Genomic DNA, 27,245 nt, shown 5'->3' on the forward strand with positions numbered 1-27,245 from the left:
AATCAATACATTGAATACCGATCATGAACGACTTTACTTTTGACAAAATATGGGACAACATAGTTCACGGACGTAAACACCAATATCCCATAACAAATTGCAATATAACAAATCATAAAGATTAAATACTGCAAACCATCATCCTCCAAATATTTTTAGAATTTAAACCAATAAATCTAAAAAAGAACAAGAAGATGAAAAATAATAGCTATGTGTAGTCACAATCATTGATATTCAAGCACTAGTTATTCTTCCAACTAAATCAAAAAGAAGACATACTAGGAAACAATAAGAACACGAATTACTCATCTTCTTCTTCATCATAGATACTCCAAGATGCTTGAATTGCGTTTAAATCTTCCTTGAGCTCGAGAAACTTTGTTGCAAACAAGGACAATTGTTCTTGAACACACTTTACTCTTAAATCAACCTTACACACACCTTTGTGAATTTTTTGAAGAAGGCTTATGGTAGTAGGGTCGCTGAAATCAAGAGAAGCAATTCTTTGTCGCTTGCAAGCATTTTCCCTTATGCGCCTAAAGGTACACGGACGAACCGGTTTGGGGACCCCAAGAGAGTTTCCTATTGAATCAAACCCACTATCACGGCAAATTTGACTAATCAAGCAAGGGTACCCTAACATCTTGACGGGTGAAGTCATCGAAATCATTTGAAAGATAATAAAACCACAAATATCGAGACTTGGAATACCCGATTCAAGGAAATAGACCAATTCTGCAAACTCATGACTCCACCAAGAAATTTCAATTGTGGAGGGATAAAGATTGGGGATACCAAGTTTTCCAAAAGTCATCAAAGCAATACTAAGATCATTAGTAGGGAACTTTCCTTGACTCCAAACGACCTTCTTGCCACAAAGCCCAACTGAGATATCATCACATGATTGACGTTCATCACTTGGTCTAGGAATCCGTACGATCCCCAACATGATTTTGGTAACCCTTGAAATTAGTTTTCTATCAACAAGAAACCTTTCTCTACCAATCATGGATTTGAACTCCATCTTGTTGTAATCATCATCATGAATATTGGCATAGAAAATCCTTGTAAGAGAATCAAATCCTTGACCAAGACCATCAAAGATATTTCCAAGATTGAATTTTCTAAAGCATACCAAATCCTTTTCATGCCCACTAGAGAAATCCATTTTCTTTTCTAGAATGAAACCTTTTGAAGCAATCTTATCAAACATTCTATCACAAGAATCATCCACAAACCTAATTCTAAGAGAGTTTTGGTCACAAGGAGAATTCAAGCTAGAGAATTTTGAGCTTTTAGAACTCCTTTTTGTGCTTCTAGGATTCATCATAGATCTAGAAATATGAAAGGATTAAAAGAAGTTTACTTACTTGGAGTGAATCTTGAACACCCTTCCTTTTAATTTCTCTAGAGAAGCTTTAATGGAGGAAAGCAATAAAACCCTATAGGTTCACGTACGCGGACTGTTTAAGATGATGATGACGTCTGCGAACTTCTTTTATATACCATACATGGGCTTTGACCCGTGCACGAATCGTGACCCATTTGAGGAGTAGGATTTTTAAAATTACAACCAACAGGAGGAAGAGTACCTACTGAAAAGCTTTTATCACAAAAACATAAGAAAAAAAAAAGATTAAAACAAAAAATCAACCTGTTACTTGCCCTATTTCAAACTATATACAAATGGGGTAGAGCCAATCTTGAAATCAGGTGTTGGAAACTGCATAAAATTTCCCATGCAATTTTTCTGGTTGATATTTGTACCCAGAGTCAGGAGTATAATCGTAATGATAATACTTATAGTCGTGTGGGTTCTTTTTCTTATGACAAAGAGATGACCTTTTCTGACAAATGGTTCCTCTGCCTAATTCATACGAATCCTTTTTATCGGCTTCACATGAATCGGTGTTGAGAACAGTTTGTGCATCATTAGAAAATGATTTGACAGGCACAAAACTCTTTGTCAGAACAGTTCAAATTCTCTATGGAATTAAGTTTTTCTAAGAACTGCAAAACACTTTCAAACGCTCTAAACAACTCCTTGTCAATGGAACCTTTACGGTAGTATTCCTCAAAGAGATTAAGAGTAATTCTTGTGAGAGTCCATACCCTTGAGCGTTGGCCATGTTTTCTTCGACAATTATTTTTATTCTTTTCCTTATATCGTTTCTTCACATCTAGATTTTCTGACATGCTAGATGGTACAAGATTATCACGTGCACCCATAGGAATGGGGTGTGATAATCTCCAAACAATCTTCAAGGAACTCTGGTGTGCATTACAGATGCCATGAGCAAACCTCCCAAAAAGATTTCCCATAAGGATAGACTTTTGAGGATCGGACAAACACAAACTTATGAGGTTTAAGGTGTTTGCCTGCTCTGATACCAATTGATAAAGCGGGGGTCTAATAACACCACCCAATATTTCGCTTAGAAATCTGTATGAACTAACTCCACAATACTTTGTAGAGAATCAATTAGACAGTCAGACTCAATCTAGGTAAAAGTATCTCAAGGAGTTAATATCTCTCTCTTGTTTTGATTTACTCGAGCTAATAGAAATCAACGAGTCTTTAATCAAACACAAGGAATAACTTGGATGGTATCAAAGACCAATATCCAAGGATCAATCAATGACAATCAACAACCAAAGGTTGGACTACTCCAATTGATGATCTAACGCACAACCTGTATTATTGAAATTATAAAGATAAAACGATATAATGCGGAAACTGAAATAACACAGACACCAGAAATTTTGTTAACGAGGAAACCGCAAATGCAGAAAAACCCCGGGACCTAGTCCAGATTGAACACACACTGTATTAAGCCGCTACAAACACTAGCCTACTCCAAGATAACTTCGGACTAGACTGTAGTTGAACCCCAATCAGTCTCCCACTGATCCAAGATACAGTTGTACTCCCTACGCCTCTGATCCCAGCAGGATACTACACACTTGATTCCCTTAGCTAATCTCACCCACAACTAAGAGTTGCTCCGACCCAAAATCGCAGGCTTTGACAATAAACAAATCCGTCTCACACAGACAAGTCTATCAAAGGATCAATCTGTCTCCCACTGAAAAACTCTAAAATTTTTTTTCCGTCTTTTGATAATAATCAAGGTGAATAAGAACCAATTGATAATCCGGTCTTAAATTCTCGAAGAACAACCTAGATAAATCAATCACCTCACAACAATCTTAATCATATGGTAGCGAAACAAGATGTTGCGGAATCACAAACAATGAGACGAAGATGTTTGTGACTACTTTTTATATCTTGCCTATCGGAGATATTAATCTCAAGCCAATCAATATGATTGTACTCGTACGATGGAAGATGCAAGATTAGATCACACAACTACAATAAAAGTAGTATCGGTCTGGCTTCACAATCCCAATGAAGTCTTTAAATCGTTAACCTGGTTTTAGAAGAAGAAAACCAAAGGTTAAAGGAGAATCGACTCTAGCACGCAAAATAGTATCACACGTGAAGTGTGGGGATTAGTTCTGCACAATACTAGATGTCTCCTTTATATAGTCTTTCAAATCAGGGTTTCGCCTTGGTCACAAAGCAAACAATATCCACTGTTAGATGAAAACCTGATTTAGATTCAATCTAATATTTCTCAACCGTTAGATCGAAAACTTAGCTTGTTATACACAAATGAAATGCACGCTTCTAGGTTTGTTAACCGTACCCAAATGTGTACATTTGTTGGTTAAACAATAGTTAACCAAAAGCTTAGCCATATGAGCATTTCATACCAACCATATTCTTCTTCACCGTAACTAGTTCAAATGACTTCAAATGAACTAGTTAGAGAGTTGTTCAATTGCAAGGATATTTTATGTACTACACAAGACACAATTGAAGCAAAGATGATTTGATTCACTTGAATCGGTTCATGAACTTTATAGCCACGGTTTGCAAATTACATTCCTTAGTCTTTATAAGTTTAAGTTCAGAAATCATCTTCAGATATATAACCTTCTTAAGTTCGCACACTGGGTTCGCGGACTTAAGCAAACAGGCAGAGTTTACAAACTCCAGCAGAAAATCTCGGCAAAGACTTTCCGCAGGTTCGCGGACTGGGTTCGCGGACGCAGCTAGTTCGTCAACTCCAGTAGAATTTCTCGGGATGAGAAGTTCGGTAGTTCGCGGACTGATTTCGTGGACTTGGCAACGAGCCATTCTTCCGGTTTCTCTTGATCAACAAAGTTCGCAAACTTTGGTTCAATGGATATGACTTATGCACATATGTGTTTCCACAACAATACTTATATCCATCATTGGTTATGTAATCTAAACTCTCATTCCAACCATTGAAACATTCTTAGAGGACGTTATGTAGTTGTTACACAATTTATCGTCAAAGCAATTTTCAAAGTGATTGAAACATATCATGACTTTTGTCACTAGGTAAAGATAAACATGGTCAAAGCGAAACGCTTGCCAGCACATATTTCGAGATATAGATAAGCGAGGTATACTCGGTTCGAAATACCAAATATGTATAATCTAAGTCTATATATATAACATACGACTTTTTGTCTCAAGAAGTAGGAGATAGAGTAGATATACTTTTGAGTAACAGATAAGTTCAAGTCTTCACATACCTTTTTTTCGAGAAGTTCCACCGGTTCCTTGAGTAGTTCTTCTTCTTGTATGATGAATCGCCATGAAGTCCTTGAGCTCAACTACACTTTTTATCCTAGTCCGAGACTTAGCTATAGTAGAATAGAAATCAAGACTTATAGTTTTGATCACTAACATTGACAAACATGCTTGAGATAGCAACGCATGCGAATTCGACCGAGTAGTGCTCTAACATAAAGAGAATATGGATCTCACTGTCAAACTGGAAGCCATTGGTAAATCTCTTACTCAAGATCAAGAGACTCATTCCGTGACTCTGACTGATAATGTTGTTTTAATTTCTTCGGATAATGAAGAAACTAAGAGTCCTTGTTCGACTTTTACAGACTGTGATAAAACCGGTTTAGTCACGTCTGAAACAAATCATGATGATAGTAGTCTTCCTAACTACATCAAGTCAGAAGAAGATGAGAAACCAACTTTTATATCTACTGATGATCAAATGAAATCTTGTCCAAAGGAAACTTTGAACCGATTCCGTGAACGTTATCTTAAGGAATACAACTTTCAGTCATTAGACAAGAAACTTATACTTCTTCAAAATACAGTAGTAAAAATATTGAAAGAAGTTTCTTGTCTCAAAAAACTGAAAGATCATTCCTCAGTAGAAAGACATAATACATCTCAATCCAAAAAAGTCAACTCAAAACAATCTGTTGTAAGAGTTGATAATCGCTTCTGGAAAAAGGTTCCCCCACTCATGTCAAAAGAGTCCTTGTTTACATGAAGAACAATTCCAGAAGAAAGGGAAAGAGAGAATCTGCGCCGAAGGAAACAATCAGGAATTTCCAATGATTGTTTCAAGTTATCAAGCTGATGTGCATCATAAAGAAATCCTTAGAATAAGAAAATCTTATGAAAATCTCATTTACACAATTAAGAGAGACTTTTCTATCTCTGAAAAGTCTCATATCAGTACTATTTCTCCACATGATCATAAGTTTAGATCAAGGAAGGATCATCTTCTTGGGAGAAAATACTTTGGGAAGAAATTTCCAAAGAGGAACATGAACTATGTTTATGATACTCACTGTAAGCAAGAAAAGGCTTACTCCGATGCAACCTAATTGTATGGAGACTGTGCACTCTCATCCTTGTTCATGCTCATACTTTTGAGATGATATGCACATAAAAAAATTAGAGCACATCTTTTGTATAGTTTGTATCAAAACTTGTGTGACAAACACTGGATAACTGCGATTCCACTTTTGTCTCATGTTTATCATGTTTTTCCAAAATTAGGCTTTATTGGAAATTACCGAATTTTAACAAATCTTCCAGCATGAGAAGTTCAGACAAAGGAAATAAAATATATTCTGTATATATTCGAAATTTCCCTAATATTTTCGGTCCGAGTATTGCCTCTTTTTAAGAGATACACTCTCTCGCATGTATTAAGAAACCTTGATCAATTATTATTTAAATACCTAGCATGCCTCCAATAACTCGCAGTATTACAAAGTTCAATAAAGAGGAAGCTCAAAAGGTTAAGGATTTTCAAGGAATCAAAATAGAAAGGATGGAGAAAATCATATCAAATCATGTCTGATTATGATTCTGATAGTTCTGCCGATCTCAAGATGAGTCATGTCTGTTGGATTACAACCTTCAAGATCCAACAAAGACCAAGTGGATACGTTCTGATAGTATGATTGACTATATCCAAGGATTTGAAGAACTAAGAACCAACCTCATAATGACGATTCGTCATCAAGATTGGCTCAAGGATTGAAGAAACAAAAGCTGACCTTGCAAGTATGAAGGTCCAAGTTGAAAAACTTGAGAAACAGGAAGTGATTGCAGACAAGTCCCTGTAGACATACTTCAAGAGTTTGAACACTGAAGAAACTTCAGTGACAACAAGAGCACCACTAGAGATTAAGTTACATGCTGTAATACTTAATCCAAACAATAGACATCAATTCTTTATTTCTTTCAATTATTGTGTAAGGTCTACTATAAATAAAAACTATCTATTTATGAATAAAATTGTTATTTTATAATTTTTCTTGTGATACTTTTTCGATTACATAGCATGTGCTTAAATACTTTATATTATTGGTAAGTGTATGGGATGTTTGATTTCGGTTTTCATAACCTTAATATTCGATCTCATATGATGTGTGAACTCTTATGGTTTGTGTGGCTTTTTGATTTAGCGGGATTAAGTTCTAGCCCATGTTGGTAGGCTTTATCAAAGGACCATAAGGTGTTCCGATTGAAACTCATATGTGAAAAAGTCACAATATGTTGAATTTTTGTTTAACATAAAAGCATATGTGTTTCGGGGTTTTCAACTTTTTCTATTTGCATTAGTTAAAACCGATTCAACCTTTTTCTAATAAAGGTTGTTGTTGTTGTTCTTTTGTTCTTGCGAGAGGATGACAACACAATGGGGGAGAGTTCTAACTTGAACTTGCGCTTAATGATATATCTTTGAAGGGAGAAGAGGATGCGGAATTGAGGTAACGAATTTGTTAGTTAATCGTTTTCCTGTTTAAGAAAAGCTTGAGTTTATTTCATATACATTCTGCTTTTGCTTAACAAAATTCAGTACAATTGATGTTTATTCCATTATGTGTGTATGTATGGACGTATGCGTGTGTGTGATTCAATTGTTTCCGGTTAAGGAAAACTGGTTTGATATCTTTCTTTATTGTTTGGTATCAATTGTTTTAGACTCAACAAAATTTCGGTGCAATTGCGGTGCTTTAATGTCTATGTTTGTTTCAATTGCTTCCGGTTAAGAAAAATAATTGTGCAAGTCAATTTATTTGGTTTGTATGTATTGTTTATGGCTTAACAAAATACAGGATCATTTATTTAGTCCAATTCGATTCCGGATAAGAGAAACTAAGTTAATTCCGATCTTAGTTAGACTTATCAAAGTAAAGGATTTGGTTATTCAAGTCTAATCGAATGCCTTGACAAGAAATATTAGTTAACTAACCTAGTATTTGTCTTGTCCAAAGTGAAAGGTCTAAGTTATTGTCTGAATAATTAGTGCCTGATGAGAAAACTAAAGTTAATTGAAAAAGCGGGGGTCTAATAACCACACCCAATATTTTGCTTAGCAATATGTATGGACGAACTCCAATATACTTTTACGACAATCAACTAGACAGTCAGACTCAATCTTAATAAAAAGTATATCAAGGAGTTATATCTCAATTTCTCGATTCAATACTTACTCAAGCACATAGAAATCTGCGAGTCTAATTGAATACAAGAGAAATCACTTGAACGGTACCAAACACCAATGTTCAAGTATCAATCAATTTCAATCAACAAACAAAGGTTGGATTTACCAATTTATCGATTCAACGCATAACCTGTGATATTTCAATTATATAATCAAATATAATGCGGAAAAGAAATAACACAGACACCAGAAGTTTTGTTAACGAGGAAACCGCAAATGCAGAAAAACCCCGGGACCTAGTCCAAATTGAACACACACTGTATTAAGCCGGTACAGACACTAGGCTAATACAAACTAACTTTGGTCTGGACCGTAGTTGAACCCCAATCAATCTCACACTGATCCAAGGTACAGTTGTACTCCTCACGTATCTGATCCCAGCAGGATACTACGCACTTGATTCCCTTGGATGATATCACCCACGACTAAGAGTTGCTACGACCCAAAGTCAGAGACTTTAATAAAAAAATTTGTATCACATAGAAAAGTCTACCGGAATAGATAAAGTTGCCTCCTACAGAAATACATACGAGTTTTGTTCCGTATTTTGATAAATCAAGGTGAACATGAACAAATCGATAACCCAGACTCATATTCCCGAAGAACAGCCTAGAATTATCAATCACCTCACAATAATCTAAATCGTACGATGGCGAAACTAGATATTGTGGAATCACAAACGATGAGACGAAGATGTTTGTGACTACTTTTTTATCTTGCCTATCGGATAAATTACAAATCAATTTTACGATTGTACTCAAACACGATAGAAACATCAAGATCATATCATACAACCACAAAGGAAATAGTTGGGTCTGTGTAATACTCATCGATTTCCGTTTTCCTTGTACAGATAAACTAGATTCATAGAATCGATTTCCGTTTTCCTTGTACAGATAAACTAGATTCATAGAATTCCGGTCATTTTAGTTATTGGTAGGTATCCCTTATCAATTAGTGGTATTTTGATTAGTTGATCCTAGACTTTGTATTAATATTAATAAATAGGTTTATGATTAAGTCTTACCTAATCGTATACATAAGAGAGTAGCGATCAGAATTAGGCAGGAATCAAAAAGAGGGCGAACTTGATAGTCAGTTAAAACTTAGGCTGAAGTGGAAGAGGTCTGGTGAGTCCATATTAATACATATCTTTCCTATTTCTTTGAATGAAAATTTCAATTTGTTTGTATTTTGATAATTTGTTATTGATTATTGCATCTTCCCTGTGTATTATTCATCAGGTCTTGATAAGTGAAGGAAGCTCTACCTAGGGCGTTTTTCGATTGGAATTTGGAAGAATTGAGGCAAGTTTATTCGGTTTTCTTAGTCTTGGATAAATGTAGAAATGGTTATAGAATAAATCGTTAAGTTTGTTGCTTATGCCTGTGTTTGTTCATAACTTAGGATCTGTTTGTGATTTTTGTAACGAACTACTTCTTTGTCGTGTCGTTACTGGGTTCTAATTGGGACGGGTACATATAAGGTTCTTTGATTCACGACATGGTGTGCACGGTAGGAAAAGAAAATGAATAATACATTTAACCTAGCTATTTGATCATCTGAACTTTTGCTCATAAATTAATTGAACTAAATAAATAATTTCTTGATGATCAGTTGTATCTATTGTTTAGATATTTAAATCGTTCTTCCACTAGTGGTAGTTAATACAGATACTAAACAAATCACTCTAAATTAGTTATTAAGATGCATACAAGTGGTATAGGTGAACTAATGACTTAGGTGTTACGAACTTGAGGCTAATAATACGAGAAATTACTGGATACAATGACAGAACTTTGAGGCACGTCTATACGCTGTCCTTAAAGTGATATTCGCCCCTACTTATAATGTATATAAGTTGCTAATAGGTTCTAAGCAAATCACTTCCAAGATACAACAAAGTTCAGAATTTATAGTCTAGCAAAACTAGAATTTCTCTTAGAATTTTCAACAACGAAGAAGAAGGAAATCAATCTATGAGAGAGGTGTGGGGAAGAGAAGAGAAGGAAGAAGAAATCAGATTTCTGTATTTGCCTTCCGTTTGCTTTCTCTTATTTATAGAGTTCCAAAAGATGGCAGTTAAGATGTTGTTTCTCCAACAGTTACAACGGTTCATGAAAGGGTACATACGAAGAGTTATGCAACTTTTCAAATTCAATAACAGTACAGATTTGAAAGGGTACAAACCATTCAAATCAAACTGCCACATACTCAGCCCTTTATGCTAGTCAGTTAGCATATAGTTTTTACTGTTACAATCTTTCAACAATCCCCCACTAGATTGTAACAACTCATAGATTCAATAATGATGTTTTTATGCATAGAAGATGGTATCTTTCAATTTAAACCATCTGTTAGTGTAAGTAAATCAAAATTTCAACAAAGTACAGGTGGAATAATCTCTTAAACCTGACATTTTTAAAGTAACCGGATAGTACTACACACATAAATACATCTCAGTTTCTTTCTTCTAAGAAAATTCTGAAACAATTGAGCACTATTATGGCCTTGCGCTCCATCTTGGTTTCATGAAACATTTATAAGATATAACCCAATATCTTGGTAGAAGCGGCACCACTTCTTATGTTCATATAGGTGAGGATTTATATATTCATCAAGTCCATGCTACTTACAGACTCCAAATAAACCTCATTAAGAGTTGATCACTCATCCTCTTCCCGTAGCATTCTGCACTAACCATTCTGGAATGGGCTATAAAAATAACTCAAATTAGTGCCAGTCAATCATATATATAACAGTGACTTGTTGTTACCCATTAAACTTTTAACAGTGATATACTATTTAAAGTTGGGTTACCATCACATATGATTTGTTTAAAAGGGTTTCATCCCCATTCCACTAGAAGTTGATCTTACTAAATCTCTTGAGAGCCCTTTAGTAAGCGGATCTGCCAAATTATTACTTGACCGGACATAAGTAATATTAACAACGGCATCCATTATTAGTTGTCTGACATATTCATGTCTCAAACTAATATATCTAGATTTTCCATTGTATACTTTGTTATAGGCTCTAGACAAAGTAGCTTCGCTATCGCAGTACAAAGATATAGATGACATCGGTTGTGGCCACAACTCTATTTCATACAGTAAATTTCTTAACCATTCTGCTTCTTTGCCTGCTGCTTCCAATGCTATGAATTCAGATTCCATAGTAGAATGTGTAATACAAGTCTGTTTCTTGGATGCCCAAGAAACCGCTCCGCCTGCAATCGTAAAAATCCACCCGGATGTTGATTTGTTATCTCTAGAACTAGTTATTCAACTTGCATCTGAATAACCTTCTAAAACCGCTGAAAACTCGCAGTAAAACAAACCCAAATTAATGGTTTTCTTAAGATAACCAAATATCCTATTGATTGCTTTCCAATGCATAATTCCCGGATTGCTTGTATATCTCGAAAGCTTGGATACAACGAATGCTATATCAGGTCTTGTAGCATGTGAAGCATACATTAAACTACCTATTTCACCAGCATATTCAAGTTGTGCAACTGACCTTCCTTCATTTTCTTGAAGTCCCATATTTGGATCATATGGGGTAACAACTTCCTTTGTATGCAGATGCTTAAACTTTGTAAGCATCCTTTGTATCTACTTCGTTCAAGTCCTTCATTTTAAACTTTGAACTCAAGAACTTCTTAGTTTCTGAAATCCCTTCCATGTTTGTTCCAAAGATTAGCAAGTCATCAACATATAAGCAGATAATAACACCATACCCATTTACAAATTTTGAGTAAATACACTTATCTGCATTATTATGCTTAAAACCATTTGACACAATTACAGAGTCAAATTTCTCGTGCCACTGCTGAGGCTCCTGCTTTAATCCATAAAGGGATTTCATCAATATGCACACTTTGCTTTCGTTCCCAGGTAGAACAAATCCTTCCGGTTGTTCCATATATACTTCTTCATCCAAATCGCCATTTAAAAATGTCGTTTTAACGTCCATTTGGTGTACATAGAGTTTGTATATCGATGCCAAAGCAAACAACACTCTAATCAACGACATTCTAGCGACCGGTGAATACGTATCAAAATAATCTATCCATTTCCTTTGTGTAAAGCCTTTGGAAACCAGCCGTGCTTTGAAGGTTTGGACAGACCCGTCGCTGTTATATTTTCTCCTGAAAACCCATTTGCATATTATTGCTTTAGAACCAGCAGGTAAATCTACCAAAATCCAAGTTCCGTTGGATATTAATGAATCCATTTCATTGTCAACTGATTCTTTCCAAAAAGCTGAGTCTCTTGAAGACATAGCTTCATTCAAACTTTTAGGATCATCCTCCACATTTAATAAAATTGGAATTTTATTCAGAACTTGATCTCTATCTCCCTCGACTAAGAATGCAATCGCTTGCGAGGAGATAAAATCTTTATCTAGAGATTTTTCTTTTCTAGAACGTTTACTCCGTCTAGGTTCACTAGGAGTTTCGGTTTCTTTTCTATTATTGTTTGAGAACAAACCAGCGTTTGCATCATTTAGAACCGGAGGTGTAGAGTCTAATTCTGTAGTGTATGAGAACCTATCTTCAAAGAATTCGACATCCCTTGACTCTACAATTACATGAGAGTCCAAGTCGTATAATCTATACGCTTTCGAGTTTTCTGCATATCCTACGAATATGCTTTTGACCCCTTTAGGACCAAATTTTGATCGTTTAGGGTCATTTGGTTTGTAGAATGCCAGGCATCGCCAAACTCTGATGTATTTCAAATTTGGTAATCTTCCCTTCCAAATTTCATACGGTGAGGTAAGCTTCTTCCTTGAAGGAATTCTATTATGCAAATGACAAGCAGTAAGAAGTGCTTCACCCCAAAAATTATTTGGTAATTTGGCACTTACCATCATAGAGTTAATCATGTCAGTAAATGTCCTATTTTTCCTTTCGGCCAAGCCAATTTTTCTATGGCATACGAGGAGCGGATTGTTGATGAATAATTCCATGTTCTTCATAGAATAAATCAAAATCACCAAGAAAATACTCACCACCTCTATCACTACGAAGGATCTTTATTTTCTTATCCTTTTGGTTCTCAACTTCAGCCTTGTAACGTTTAAACATGCCGAAGGCTTCATCTTTAGTTCTCATAAGGTATACATACGTATATCTGGAACTATCATCGATAAAGGTGATAAAGTATCTCTTCCCTCCTCTAGTTAGGATGCCATTATATTCACAAATATCAGAATGAACCAAGTCTAATATCTGTGTATTTATTTCAGCCGTTGGAAAGGGCTTCTTTGTTAGTTTTGATTCAACACAAACTTGACACTTATCACATATGATATTTTGGCAAGGGATCAAATTATGCTTAGACATGTATTTTAAATATCTAAAATTTAAGTGTGCTAAACGACTATGCCAAATATAAGAAGATTCAACAATGTAAACAGAAGAACTTATTTTATTAATACTCAATTTAAACATTCCATCACAGTAATATCCTTTTCCAACAAAGAAACCGTTCTTTGTAAGGATTAACTTATCAGATTCTAATACAACTCTGATACCGCTCTTACATAACAAGGCAGCAGATACAAGATTTTTTCGAATTTCAGGTACATGAAGAACATTTCGCAAAGTTAATTTCTTTCCGGAAGTGAACCGTATTTCAACCGTTCCTTTTCCCAGTACCTTTGCAGTGTCGTGATTGCCCATCAATATTACTTCATCGTCCACTGTTGCATATGTTTTGAACTGTGTTCGGTCATTACATACATGGACAGTAGCACCAGAGTCGAGCCACCAATCAGAAGATAATGTAGTTGTTGCCATATGTAATTCAGTTATCATGTCAATCTCCATTCGTGAGACCATCGCAACAATATTAGGTTTAAAGGTACCAACCTTTTGATCAGTATTTTTCTTAAACCAACAATCACGACTAAAATGTCCCTTTTTGCCACAATTATAGCAAGGGGCGGCATCTTTTTTGTTGTTAGAGTTTCCACTCTTCTTGAACTTCCCTTTGTTGTTAACTTTGAAGTTCTTTTTATATTTGTTCTCTTCAACATTGTGAACCTTGGAGTTATCGTTTGATTGAGAGGACAGAATTTTATCACGGTTTCGTGTTTCCTCTTCAATCTGGATATGCTTTTGTATCCCAGCAAGAGTAAGATCTTCTGTCATATGCAGAAGTTTCTTCATATAATTGCTCCAAGTTCGGGGTAGCTTTGCCATAATAGCACCCACTTGCAAGGTTTCAGGAACCTCGACTTTCAATTATTTTAGTTTAGATACCAAAACCAATAATTCATGAATCTGATCCATGATAGATTTTCCTTCAACCATAATAAATTCATAAAATTTAATCATTAGATACTTATCTGTGCCGCTTTTGTCAGTCACGTACTTGCTTTCGAGTGCTTTCCAAATTTCTCCCGGAGATTTCATTGGAGTAAAGAGATCATATAAGCGATCCGATAAAGTTTTCAGAATATGCCCACTGCATATCAGTTCATCCTCTTGTCGCTTCTTCCTATCAGCAATTATCTTCTCGGTGTCTTTATCGCTTGGTTCAGGAAACGGCTGCAGACCCGGATCAAGAAGATAGGCTAAGTTCAAAACAGTAAGGAGAAAGAGGATCTTATCTTTCCAGCGAGCGAAATTGGTTCCATCGAATTTTTCCAACTTCCAGACATCTTGATTCATCACTTTGTAAGTCATTGATTCAGAAATTTTCTCCATAATATCACTTTAAGATTGTTACGAACTTGAGGCTAATAATATGAGAAATTACTGGATACAATGACAGAACTTTGAGGCATGTTTATACGCTGTCCTTAAAGTGATATTCGCCCCTACTTATAATGTATATAAGTTGCTAATAGGTTCTAAGCAAATCACTTCCAAGATACAACAAAGTTCAAAATTTATAGTCTAGCAAAACTAGAAATTCTCTTAGAATTTTCAACAACGAAGAAAAAGGAAATCAATCTATGAGAGAGGTGTGGGGAAGAGAAGACAAGGAAGAAGAAATCAGATTTCTGTATTTGCCTTCCGTTTGCTTTCTCTTATTTATAGAGTTCCAAAAGATGGCAGTTAAGATGTTGTTTCTCCAACAGTTACAACGGTTCATGAAAGGGTACATACGAAGAGTTATGCAACTTTTCAAATTCAATAACCGTACAGATTTGAAAGGGGACAAACCATTCAAATCAAACTGAAACATACTCAGCCCTTTATGCTAGTCAGTTAGCATATAGTTTTCACTATTACAATCTTTTAACATTAGGGTGTGGTCGTGCTAGTATATTGTGATACGTGAACTGATTTACTATCAAATGGAAATGGCATCTCTCAATCATCATCCATGTTAAGTAATTAATGTACTACATATAGATAATATACGTTGGTGTCCAAGTGTGGTTCGTAGTGGGTGATTTTAAGGTAGCTTGAGTATGTCCCAGACGAGCTTAACTACAACAGGTGATTAGCTAGAGAGGGAATGGATTATAACACATTTCTTTGTTGCCTAATCAAATATGCAGAAAGATCATGAGTATGAGTTATAAGTTCTGATGGTTAAGAGTTTTCCTTGGAAACGTTCCCTGCGGCTTAATAGTACCTGTGAGAAAGTTTTTATTGTGTTAACTGACATGAGTGCCTTTTTACTGTTTGTACCTTGGTTTTTGGGTTTGTGTTGTATCGAAAGTTTCGCTGTGAAAATTATAAAACATCTTCTGAAACAGGGTTAGCATTTGTTATGCCCAGAGACTTTATGTAGGTCTCTAAACCGGTGATCCTGTATCTCAATCAAGGGAAGTATAATTGAGATATGGAGTGTGTTTCCAGGTACGATGGTATACATATATGTATACTCTTAGAAATATTGGTTGCGGATATGTTCTGAACTCAATGTAGTGCTATTGCGGATATGTCCCGGTATAACACTACGGTAAAGGTTTGATATAGAAGGATATTTGGTGTATACTGCTAGTGGCTGTTTGATTTAGGAAAGACCTTAAATTATTTGTACGGTGGTTGTCCTGCTTTGTAACTGGTAGCTTCTAATTCTATTTTATTTTTTCCTTAGGACATGTTTGGCTTGAAATTTATTTGTATAACTCTTTTATATTTTTCGCGACGCGACGATCAAGTGAACTTGCTCGGAGTTTAACTCATGTTGATTATCTTTTCAGGTGTTGTTAGGGACCGTGAAGGAGTTTGATTGATTCCAGTTTCGGTGGATATTCTGAAAATATCTAACTGAGGGTGGACATCTATACTTCTTCTATTATTTGTTTTCGTTATGTAGTTGCGAGGCAGTGGGGATACTTTCTCTGGGTAGACTTCTTTATTAATTTTCTTTTGTTAGTTCGTTTTAAAAGTGGATTATATTATTGAAGTCTAGTACACCGTTTCAATTCTTTAGACATCTTCATTATTTTTGTTAAGAAACTGCATATACAATTGTAACGGAACTGTGTTCCTAGTTTTCTGCGGTTATGTACCTTGTTGCAGAAAATTAACAGAATACTTTTTATTTAATCATCGGCCGGGGTTAAGTGGAAAGTAGAGTTGTTATAGTTGGTATCAGATCTTAGGTTAGAGCAACTCTAGGACTTGGGGGGAGTGAGCCTAGGACATTTCGTTATGTATACTCATGGATTGGATATGCTTTATAAATGTTATTAGTATATTTGTATTCTTTTCTAAGATTATCGTTGACTTATATAGGAATGTCAAGGCATGATACTAGGAGACGTACTGGTACTGGGAGAGGTGGTAACGGAAATGGTGGTCTTGTTGATGGAGATGAACCACAATTAGGAAATCAGACTGTGATATGAATATGGCGCAACTGACCCAGTTAATAGCCCAAGCACTCGCTGCTGCTAAGAATCAAAATGTTGGACAGGTCAATAATCATCAGAACCAAGGACCGCCTGCTGAAACTAAGGAAGATAGGTATGGAAAGGTTCAGTTTCAGTTCAAGAAGTTGAACCCGGAAGAGTTTTCTGGAAAGTTTGATAACCCAATGATAGCCCATGAATGGAAGGATGAGATAGTTTTAGGGCCATGAGACCTTCTTGCAGGGAAGTCTTTAAGCAGAGATTAGCTACCTTTGAGCTCACTGGATATGCTCATACTTGGTGGACTTCATCTTCACGTGGATTGGATCATGCCACCCTTGTTAGAGCATTGCTCGGTTGAACCCACCAAGCGTTGGTATGTCAAGTTTGGTTGTCATTTTTAGTGAATCAAAACTCATGTTAAGAGTCGCTTGATTATGTACTAGAGTTAAACTTCGTATAGGTTAGCTTGAAAGTATTAGGATATGAGACATTACAAGTATTGCGAAGTCTTGAAGATGTGAAGAAGCAAGGAGATACAACGAAAACAATCATCCTTCCACTTGAGGTTAGTGATATTTGACTTGAACGTATCTTTCAAGTCATGCATATTGAAAACATAACTGCGAAGCATATATGAACTTTAGATATACATAGTATTAAGGAATACAATACGAGGTTTATTGCTTAACCATTAAACTTTGTAGATAAGACATCGCCATAATCATTTGAATACTATTGTGATTATATATGGGTATGAGGTGATGATTTCATCCTAGGGAACAATGTTTACATGTGTTCTAAGGAAGTAAGTTCATAAACTTGTTTGTGAACCAAAAAGGAAATTGCCATGAGTTATTGATTTTGTTATTCATTGCATATCTTATAAACAACCAATATGTGTGATAGAGTATAACCGCTCACAACTTGTTGTGTTCTTGGTAGAACTATTCATAAAGTCATGACTTATGTATTGGTATAACTTTTATTAGTAAAACCAATTTTAAGTAATCACCTGTGGTATGATCAGATTATGTCTGACCTTGGGGAAAGGGAACCGATCCTAGTAAGGGAAGGGAACTGATCCTAGTAAGGGGTGCAGTACACCAAGGGGAACCGATCCTAGTAATGGGTGCAGTACATCAAGGGGAACCGATCCTTGTATGGGGTGCAACAAGGTCTATAGCAGAAAGGGGAACCGATCCTATGGACATGTGCAACACATATAAGTTAGATACCATATATACGTGGGGAACCGATCCTAGTACCTAGTCAATCGAATCTTTGGGAAGCTAGTGTGACTATGCGTAGTACTCACATGGAGGTAAAAAAAAAACTTGTTTTGGTAGAACCGTTAAACCCATGATTGTGATTGACTGTTGGTTTGATCAATCACATAGTTCTTGAAAGTCAGATGAACCAATTATAAACTTGTTTGGAAGTGTGACAAATCGGTTTCAAGGTTATAAGTATGAAAGAGAACTTACAAAATAAAGATGTCGACAAACTTTGAACACGTGCTGTGAATGTTTATTTCTATAATTGTTCAAAGATATTCCTTAACGGCTAGGGGAAAGGATTCCAAGATCGAAACATAAGTAAGTTAATAATATTTTAATTAAGGTTATTCATTTCATTTTGTAGGGAAATTACAAAATTAGTAATGTGCATTTACTAATTAGATTTTCCGAGAGATTTCGATCGTTATTTTTGGACAGAGCATTTCCAGAAATTATGGAAACCGAATTTGTGCTTTAATTAATATCTTGAGAATATTTTCGGTTTTGGAAATTCCTTGGTGTCCAAACTTTCTTGTCTATAAATACACGAAGTTTGCCTTTCTAGCAAACTAATCCTTCGTAACAAAAGATTTACTCTTTTGTTGTTGTTACTGGTGTAGCCGCCTATCGGAGAGGAGATTAATCTAATTAGGTGAAATCTCTTACAGTCGCTCAGTTTAAAGTCTTCTTTGGGATTGATAAGCTCTAGCGCGACCTGTTGGTGGGAAACTAGATAATTGCGGTTTATCTTTGTTTTCGATTGATTTGATTGACTAACGGTGGTTGAAATATGATTGCACCTAGTTTGTTTATTCTTGAGAATCTTCTTTTCTGATATAAGATTCACTCAAACTAGTTCAGAGTTTCGACAGGGATCTTTAGACTGTTGTTAGTTCTAAAGACGATCTTGTGATAATCCATTGTTAACAGACTCTGTTTTATGCGTGATTGATCACAAGAGATTCAAGTGATTGTGTGCAGGTTTTTATTGAAGATTTAAGAAGATTTGAAGACAAAAACGATATTGAAGATATGACTTGGGTTTTACAATCTTTGGTGTGCACAATACTTGTTTCGGTAAAAGAGGATCTAATTAATAATCGGTTTATCCTTGTGGTAGATTGGATTGGTAATTGAGTAGATCAGCATCAACACGGTTCTTCGGATTAAAGGTGTTGTTGGCTTAATTTTAATCGATTACCTTTGGGTGATTGAACATAAGATAGATCTAGACCTGACGAAGGAGTTTATATTGAGATAAACGGAAGAGCCTTTGTCCGACTCATATCATTTGGTTGAATAGAGTTGATACCAAACAGATTTCTTGTTCCTTTACTGTTTGGAATACGAACCAAAGGGACTGATCCAAGTACGTGATTTATTTATAAGTTGGAGGCGTGGGAATACTGACGGAACTAGGTGAACTATAGGGTTAGTTACTTGGTCTCAACTATACGAAGTTAGTGTAATTTTGTGTAGCAGCTTAATCCTGAGAGTATTCAATTATGGACTAGGTCCCGGGGTTTTTCTGCATTTGCAGTTTTCCTCGTCAACAAAATCTTTCTGCGTCATTTACTTTTATTTTCCGCATTGTAATTATTTTATTATAATTAAAGTAAATTACACAAACGTTAATTCCTATTTACTTGATAAGCAATCCTATTGTGTTTGGTTAACTCCGAACCTTTGTATCAAGTAAACATACTTCGTTGTTGTATTGTCTCGATCTCGTATCCATAGACGATCAGACGAAGTGTGAACCGATTAGTTGTATTGTCTCGACTCAGTCCATAGACAATCACTTTCGGAGAAAGGGCTTATAGGTAGGAAAAGTTTTAGCTTGAGGTACATTTGGGTACCCTCGCCTTTTCAATTGGTATCAGAGAAGGCAAACACGAAAAGATCTAACAATCTGTGTTTGGTGCGATCCAACCTATAAGAATTGAATCTAATGAATGATTCAGTTAACATAAAGCAAGACATAAAGATTTCTATAACACTTGATGATGGCATCTACGAATCAATATCTGAAGATATCATCACTAGAGATTCTACTAGACAAGTTAATCTTGTTAATAATGTAGAAGCCGATGACGACTAGAAAATAAGTCTACAAGAAAGGCTAGATGAAATTTCCGATGATGAATTCAGATTTTGAACAAGAAGTAGAAGAGGATATCTCAGAATACTCTAAACTGCTAGAACCTTTGAAAAATGAAAAGCTGAGAACTTCGGAATTTCTTGGTTTTATGACTCGTCTTTGTCGTGAGAACAAGAAACCGAAAAAGGTTTTTCAAGGTTATTATATTGGTTTCCAAAACCGTGAATATCTTATTAAAGATCGTACAAATGATTTAAATTCTAAGAAATTAGAATGTGAAAATCTTCGAAGAGAACAGTTTTTGTCGAAAAAGAAACGTGTTGAATCATAAGCAATGTTTAATCCCCGACAAGTACTGGGTCTTGAAGAAAAAGCCAGTGCTAGTCTCTCTCAAACAAAATGGTTAGAGAAAGAGCGTGATGTTTCTCTTGGAAAAATTCACTTATTGGAAGAGAAACTTGTTGAATCTGATGCAAGGATTAACTCTCAACAAAAGAGTTTTGAAGAGAAAGAAGGTGTATATCTCTCACGAGAAAAACGCCTTGAGGCTGATCTATCCGGTGCTCTTGGTAAAATCAAGATGTTGGAATAAGAAAATTTGGTACTGAAAAAAATCCAATGCTAGCTCAAACAATTTAACCTCAATGTTAGAAGCAAGTAGAAATCATCGTGATACACGAGGATTGGGATATAAGGGATTAGATTCTTCAAATATTAGTAAAGAGGTAAAATTTGTTAAAGCTACAAATTCTTCTCAATCAGAGGCTTCCACTGATGACAAAGATGCTCATATTTCTTGTAAAGAGGAGAAATTTGTCAAGAAGGCAACAACGTTGAACAAGGATAAGAAGAAGAATAAGAAAACTCGTCAAGCTCCAATGCAAGAGGATCCACAAAAAGGTAACATTAAATATCATACTTCGTATATTTATACTAAACATTGTTATTATTGTGGTAATATGGGACACTTGCAATGGGGATGCAAAGTTCGTAAGATGCAAGATGCAGTTTCTTTTGTATCAAATGGATTGGCTAAGTTTTCTCTTCATAAGAACTCAGATCGATATTGTCCTAAGTTTAGGAAAAAGAATTATTATGATGATAGTTCAAATTTTGCATATCGCTCGACAATGTCATCTCATAAAATACCCAATTATAGAAAGAGGGATGACGATTCAAATGCAAAGACAAGATCTGATGTTCCAAATTGGAGAAAGGATGTTTCGCAAAGTATTCAAAAGGACAATGATCCTAATGGTATTGTGAAGGAGAAAGCTGCTCCTGCGAAACCCAACTCTAAATGGGTCCATAAGTCCTCCATAGCCAAGAAGGGACCAAAAGTTAGTCACAATGATGACTCTCAGCTGTTAATTGTTGGTGACAATAATTACAAGAGTCTTCTTGAAAGGCTAAAGAATGACATTATGTCTGAAATCTCTTGTTCTAGTAAAGGTTGTGATAATGACACTCTACATCCCAAGTCAAAGACGAAAAACAAGAGATGTAACAAGAGAAAACAAACCAAGCAAGAGGTCAAGAATGATGATTCCGTCTTAGTCACTCGTGACGAACAAGACAAGGATCAACTCAACACAACCTAGTTGTGTTGGAATGTGCATGCTCACCATTAGTGCTCAATATTTTTAAAAGGTGAGGAAGCACATGATCTCTCGGTTATTATATGACTAATTAACATCTTTAGGAGATTTCTTTTCTTATATAATCATACTATCTCTTTATATATTTGAGGTTTTGATAGAAACGGTAATTGTGAGTTTACGATGTTGATATCTACTGATCATATATGTGTAGCTCTTGTTTTTATGGTCAAAACGAGCCAAAAATCACGGAATTCGGACATCGTATGCTAAAGTTATGTCGAAAACTGTTTAGTGTTGTGATCTGTCACAAATAACTCTTGGGAACCGATCCTAGTACCCTGTCATAGTGAGGGAACCGATCCTAGTACCATGTCATGGTGAGGGAACCGATCCTAGTGAGAGGTCCCCTTACGAAGAAGTGTAAAAACTGTTTTGCGCATAACTTCTTCGTCCGAACTCGGAATGACCTCATTCTTTCTCCGTTGGTTTCGTAATTCAATTTCCTAAATATTGAGGTAATTGCAATACTTGATTTTATGTTGAATATTTATGGTGTATTGCAAATTGATTTATGGGATGTTTGATTTCGGTTTTACTATCTTAATATTTGATCTCATATATTGTGAACCCTTATGGTTTGGGTGACTTTTTGATTTAGCGGGATTAAGTTCTATCCCTAGTAGCTAGGCTTTATCAAAGGATCATGAGGGGTTCTAATAGAAACAATATGTGAAAAAGTCACAATATGTTTAATCGGTTTTGGTTTATCATAAAAGCATATGTGTTTCGACGGTTTTCAACTTTTGCTTGCAATTGTTAAAACCGGTTTTCAACCTTTCTCTGGTAAAGGTTGAGGTGTGTTGTTATTCTTTTGTTTATGTATAAGGATGACAACGTGGTGATATTTCGATATCGATTCTCCATGGACGAAGATGTTATCATATTGGAGAAGTGGATGCGAAATTTGAGGTAACAATCTTGTTAGTTAATTGTTTTCCTGTTTAAGAAAAGCCTGATTTTATATTATATATATTTTTTGTTTTTGCTTAACAAAATTTAGGTTCAATTGATATTTATTCCATGATGTGTGTGTGGATGTGTGTTTCAATTGGTTCCTGTTAAGAAAAACTATTGTTATCTTGCTTTGTTGTGTGGTATCAATCGTTTAGGCTTACAAAATTTTGGTACAATTGATGTGTGTGTGATTCAATTGGTTCCGGTTAAGAAAAACTATTGTTATCTTGCTTTTGTATGGTATCAATTGTTTAGGCTTACAAAATTATGGTGCAATTGCGGTGCTTTTAATGTCTATGTTGTTTCAATTGCTTTCGGTTGAGGTGAATAATTATGCAAGTTAATTTATTTTGGTTTGTATGAATTATTTATGGCTTAACGAAATAATTTGTGTATGGGATGAGTTGTTTAGTCCAATTCGATTTCGGATAAGAAACTAAGTTAATTCTGATATTAGTTTGTCTTATCAAAGTGAGGTTTCGGTTATTCAAGTCTAATCGAATGCCTAAACAAGGAAATGCTAGTTAACTAAGTAGTGTTTGGCTTGTTTAAAATTGAAAGGTCTAAGTTTATGGATAATTAGAACCTGATGAGAAAAATGGAGTTTATCTTTATTTTGGTCTTATCGAATTAAGCGGTTGTTTTTGAACAATAGGTTTAGCAAAGGGACTAACGTGATTAGTTGTTTTTAGTTTGCTAAACTAAATGGGAAAAATTGTTTCGGGTAATTGTTTCCTTGGTAACATATCAAAATAAGAGTACTTGTAGTTTCGGTTTTGATAGTGGTTATCAGAACATGATGTGTGGAACCCCCGTGCCTAATTCTACAGGTTTGCAAGTCTATTCTGAGATTTGTAAGATTCTTTTCGTGTTGTCCTTTATTTTTGCGTTTCTTTGTCATTTTTGTGACAAAAAGAGGGAGAAATATATGGAGTAAACAGGTGGTGCTGGTATTGATTTTATATTGATTGGCATCGCTAGGGAAAAGAACATTGGTACTTGAATGTTTTATCTAACGAAAGAGTGAAAGCACAGACTAAGGGGGAGTAACATGTCATATTGATTGGTATAACAAAGACGTGCGGATTGTATATATATACCCATCTTCCTTAGGGGGAGTATTTGCTTTGTTATTATAATATCAACAACGCATTTTCAAGGATTGAATGTAAGCAGTTTTACTGTGCTGTTGAATCGGGAATCAAGCGGAGTGTAATGAATTCTTGTAATTTGTTTATCCATATGATGTAAGAGTTTTGTCACTAAAATTGAAAAATGGGGAGATTGTTAGAGCATTAATCAGTTGAACCCACCAAGCGTTGGTATGTCAAGTTTGGTTGTCATATTTTAGTGAATCAAAACTCATGTTAAGAGTCGCTTGATTATGTACTAGAGTTAAACTTCGTATAGGCTATCTTGAAAGTATTAGGATATGAGACATTACAAGTATTGCGAAGTCTTGAAGATGTGAAGAAGCAAGGAGCTACAACGACAACAATCATCCTTCCACTTGAGATTAGTGATATTTGACTTGAACAGTTTCATTCCCTAACGTATCTTTCAAGTCGTGCATATTGAAAACATAACTGCGAAGCATATATGAACTTTAGATAGACATAGTATTAAGGAATACAATACGAGGTTTATTTCTTAACCATTAAACTTTGATCATTTGAATGCTATTGTGATTATGTATGGGTATGAGGTGAGGATTTCATCCTAGGGAACAATGTTTACATGTGTTCTAAGGAAGTAAGTTCATAAACTTGTTTGTGAACCGAAAAGGAAATTGCCAGGAGTTATTGGTTTTGATATTCATTGCATATCTTATGAACAACCAATATGTGTGATAGAGTATAACCGCTCACAACTTGTTGTGTTCTTGGTAGAACTATTCACAAAGTCCCGACTTATGTATTGGTATAACTTTTATTAGTAAAACCAATCTTAAGTAATTACCTGTGGTATGATCGGTATGTCTGACCTTGGGGAAAGAGAACCGATCCTAGTAAGGGAAAGGAACCGATCCTTGTAAGGGAAAAGGAACCGATCCTAGTAAGGGAAAGGGAACCGATCCTAGTAAAGGGTGCAGTAATCAAGGGGAATCGATCCTTGTATGGGGTGCAGCAAGGTTTATGGCAAAAAGGGGAACCGATCCTATGGACATGTTCAACACATATAAGTTAGATACCATATCTATGTGGGGAACCGATCCTAATACCTAGTCAATTGAATCTTTGGGAAGCTATTGTGACTATGCGTAGTACTCACATGGAGGTGAACCGAAACTTGTTTTGGTAGAACAGTTAAACCTATGATTATGATTGAATGTTGGTTTGATCAATCACATAGTTCTTGAAAGTCAGATGAACCAATTCTAAACTTGTTTGGAAGTGTGGCAAATCGGTTTCAAGGTTGTAAGTGTGAAAGAGAACTTACAAAGTAAAGATGTCGACAAACTTTGAACACGTGCTGTGAATGTTTATTTCTATGATTGTTCAAAGTATTCCTTAACGGCTAAGGGAAGATAATCCCAGGATCGAAATATAAGTAAGTTAAGAATCTTATAATTAAGGTTATTAATTTCATTTGTAAGGAAATTACAAAATTAGTAATGTGCATTTACTAATTAGATTTTCCGAGAGATTTCGATTGTTATTTTTGGACAGAGCATTTCCAGGAATTATGGAAACCGAATTTGTGCTTTAATTAATATCTTGAGAATATTTTCGGTTTTGGAAATTCCTTGGTGTCCAAACTTCCTTGTCTATAAATACACGAAGTTTGCCTTTCTCGCAAACTAATCCTTCGTAACAAAAGATTTACTCTTTTGTTGTTGTTTTGTAGCCGCCTATCAGAGAGGAGATAAATCTAATTAGGTGAAATCTCTTACGACCGCTCAGTTTAAAATCTTCTTTGGGATTGAGAAGCTCTAGCGCGACCCGTTGGTGGGAAACTAGGTAATTGCGGTTTATCTGTGTTTTCGATTGATTTGATTGACTAACGGTGGTTGAAATCTGATTGCACCTAGTTTGTTTATTCTTGAGAATCTTCTCTTCTGATATAAGATTCACTCAAACTAGTTCAGAGTTTCGACAGGGATCTTTAGACTGTTGTTAGTTCTAAAGACGATCTTGTGATAATCCATTGTTAACAGACTCCGTTTTGTGCGTGATTGATCACAAGAGATTCAAGTGATTGTGTGCAGGTTTTTATTGAAGATTTAAGAAGATTTGAAGACAAAGACGATATTGAAGATATGACTTGGGTTTTACAATCTTTGGTGTGCACAATACTTGTTTCGGTAAAAGAGGATCCAATTAATAATCGGTTTATCCTTGTGGTAGATTGGATTGATTAATTGAGTAGATCGGCATCAACACGGTTCTTCGGATTAAAGGTGTTGTTGGCTTAATCTTAATCGATTGTCTTCGGGTGATTGAACATAAGATACATCTAGACCTGACGAAGGAGTTTATATTGAGATAAACGGAAGAGCCTTTGTCTGAGGTTGAAAAGAGTTGATACCAAACAAATTTCTTATTCATTTACTGTTTGGAATACGAACCAAAGGGATTGATCCAAGTACGTGACTTATTTATAAGTTGGAGGCGTGGGAATACTGACGGAACAAGGTGAACTATAAGGTTAGTTACTTGGTCTCAACTATACAAAGTTAGTGTAATTTTGTGTAGCAACTTAATCCCGAGAGTATTCAATTATGGACTAGGTCCCGGGGTTTTTATGCATTTGCAGTTTTCCTCGTCAACAAAATATTTCCGTGTCATTTACTTTTATTTTCCGCATTGTAATTGTTTTATTATAATTAAAGTAAATTACACAAACGTTAATTCCTATTTACTTGATAAGCAATCCTATTGTGTTTGGTTAAGCTCGAACCTTTGTATCAAGTAAACATACTTCGTTGTTGTATTGTCTCGATCTCGTATCCATAGACGATCACACGAAATGTGAACCGATTAGTTGTATTGTCTCGACTCATTCCATAGACAATCACTTTCGGAGAAAGGACTTATAGGTAGGAAAAGTTTTAGATTGAGGTATATTTGGGTACCCTCGCCTTTTCAATTGGTATCAGAGCAGGCAAACACGAAAAGATCTAACAATTTGTGTTTTGTGCGATCCAACCTATAAGAATTGAATCTAATGAATGATTCAATTAACGTAAAGTAAGACATCAAGAATTCTGAAATAACACTTGATGATGGCATCTACGAATCAATATCTGAAGATATCATCACTAGAGATTCTACTAGACAAGTTAATCTTGTTAATAATGTAGAAACCGTTGACGACTGGAAAATAAGTCTACAAGAAAGGCTAGATGAATTTTCCGGTGATGATGACTCATATTTTGAACAAGAAGTAGAAGAGGATATCTGAGAATACTCTAAACTGCTGGAACCTTTGAAAAATGAAAAGCTGAGAACTTCTGATTTTTTTGGTTTTATGACTCGTCTTTGTCGTGAGAACCAGAAATCGAAGAAGGTGTTTCAAGGTTATTATATTGGTTTCCAAAACCGTGAAT

At 35.4% G+C, this 27,245-nt stretch overlaps 2 long non-coding RNA genes across 2 annotated transcripts; both read left to right on the forward strand.

Annotated features, from left to right (window-relative positions):
• Positions 1-8,836: 8,836 nt before the first annotated feature.
• On the forward strand, positions 8,837-9,481 carry LOC113362040. Its single transcript, XR_003365509.1, has 2 exons — positions 8,837-9,001; positions 9,116-9,481. It is a non-coding gene; the product is annotated as an uncharacterized LOC113362040 (long non-coding RNA).
• Positions 9,482-14,253: 4,772 nt separating this feature from the next.
• On the forward strand, positions 14,254-17,137 carry LOC113362039. Its single transcript, XR_003365508.1, has 3 exons — positions 14,254-14,562; positions 16,047-16,191; positions 16,585-17,137. It is a non-coding gene; the product is annotated as an uncharacterized LOC113362039 (long non-coding RNA).
• Positions 17,138-27,245: the final 10,108 nt, after the last annotated feature.

This window comes from Papaver somniferum, chromosome 3 (genome assembly GCF_003573695.1).
Source record: "Papaver somniferum cultivar HN1 chromosome 3, ASM357369v1, whole genome shotgun sequence".
In the NCBI taxonomy this organism is placed as follows: Eukaryota; Viridiplantae; Streptophyta; class Magnoliopsida; order Ranunculales; family Papaveraceae; genus Papaver; species Papaver somniferum.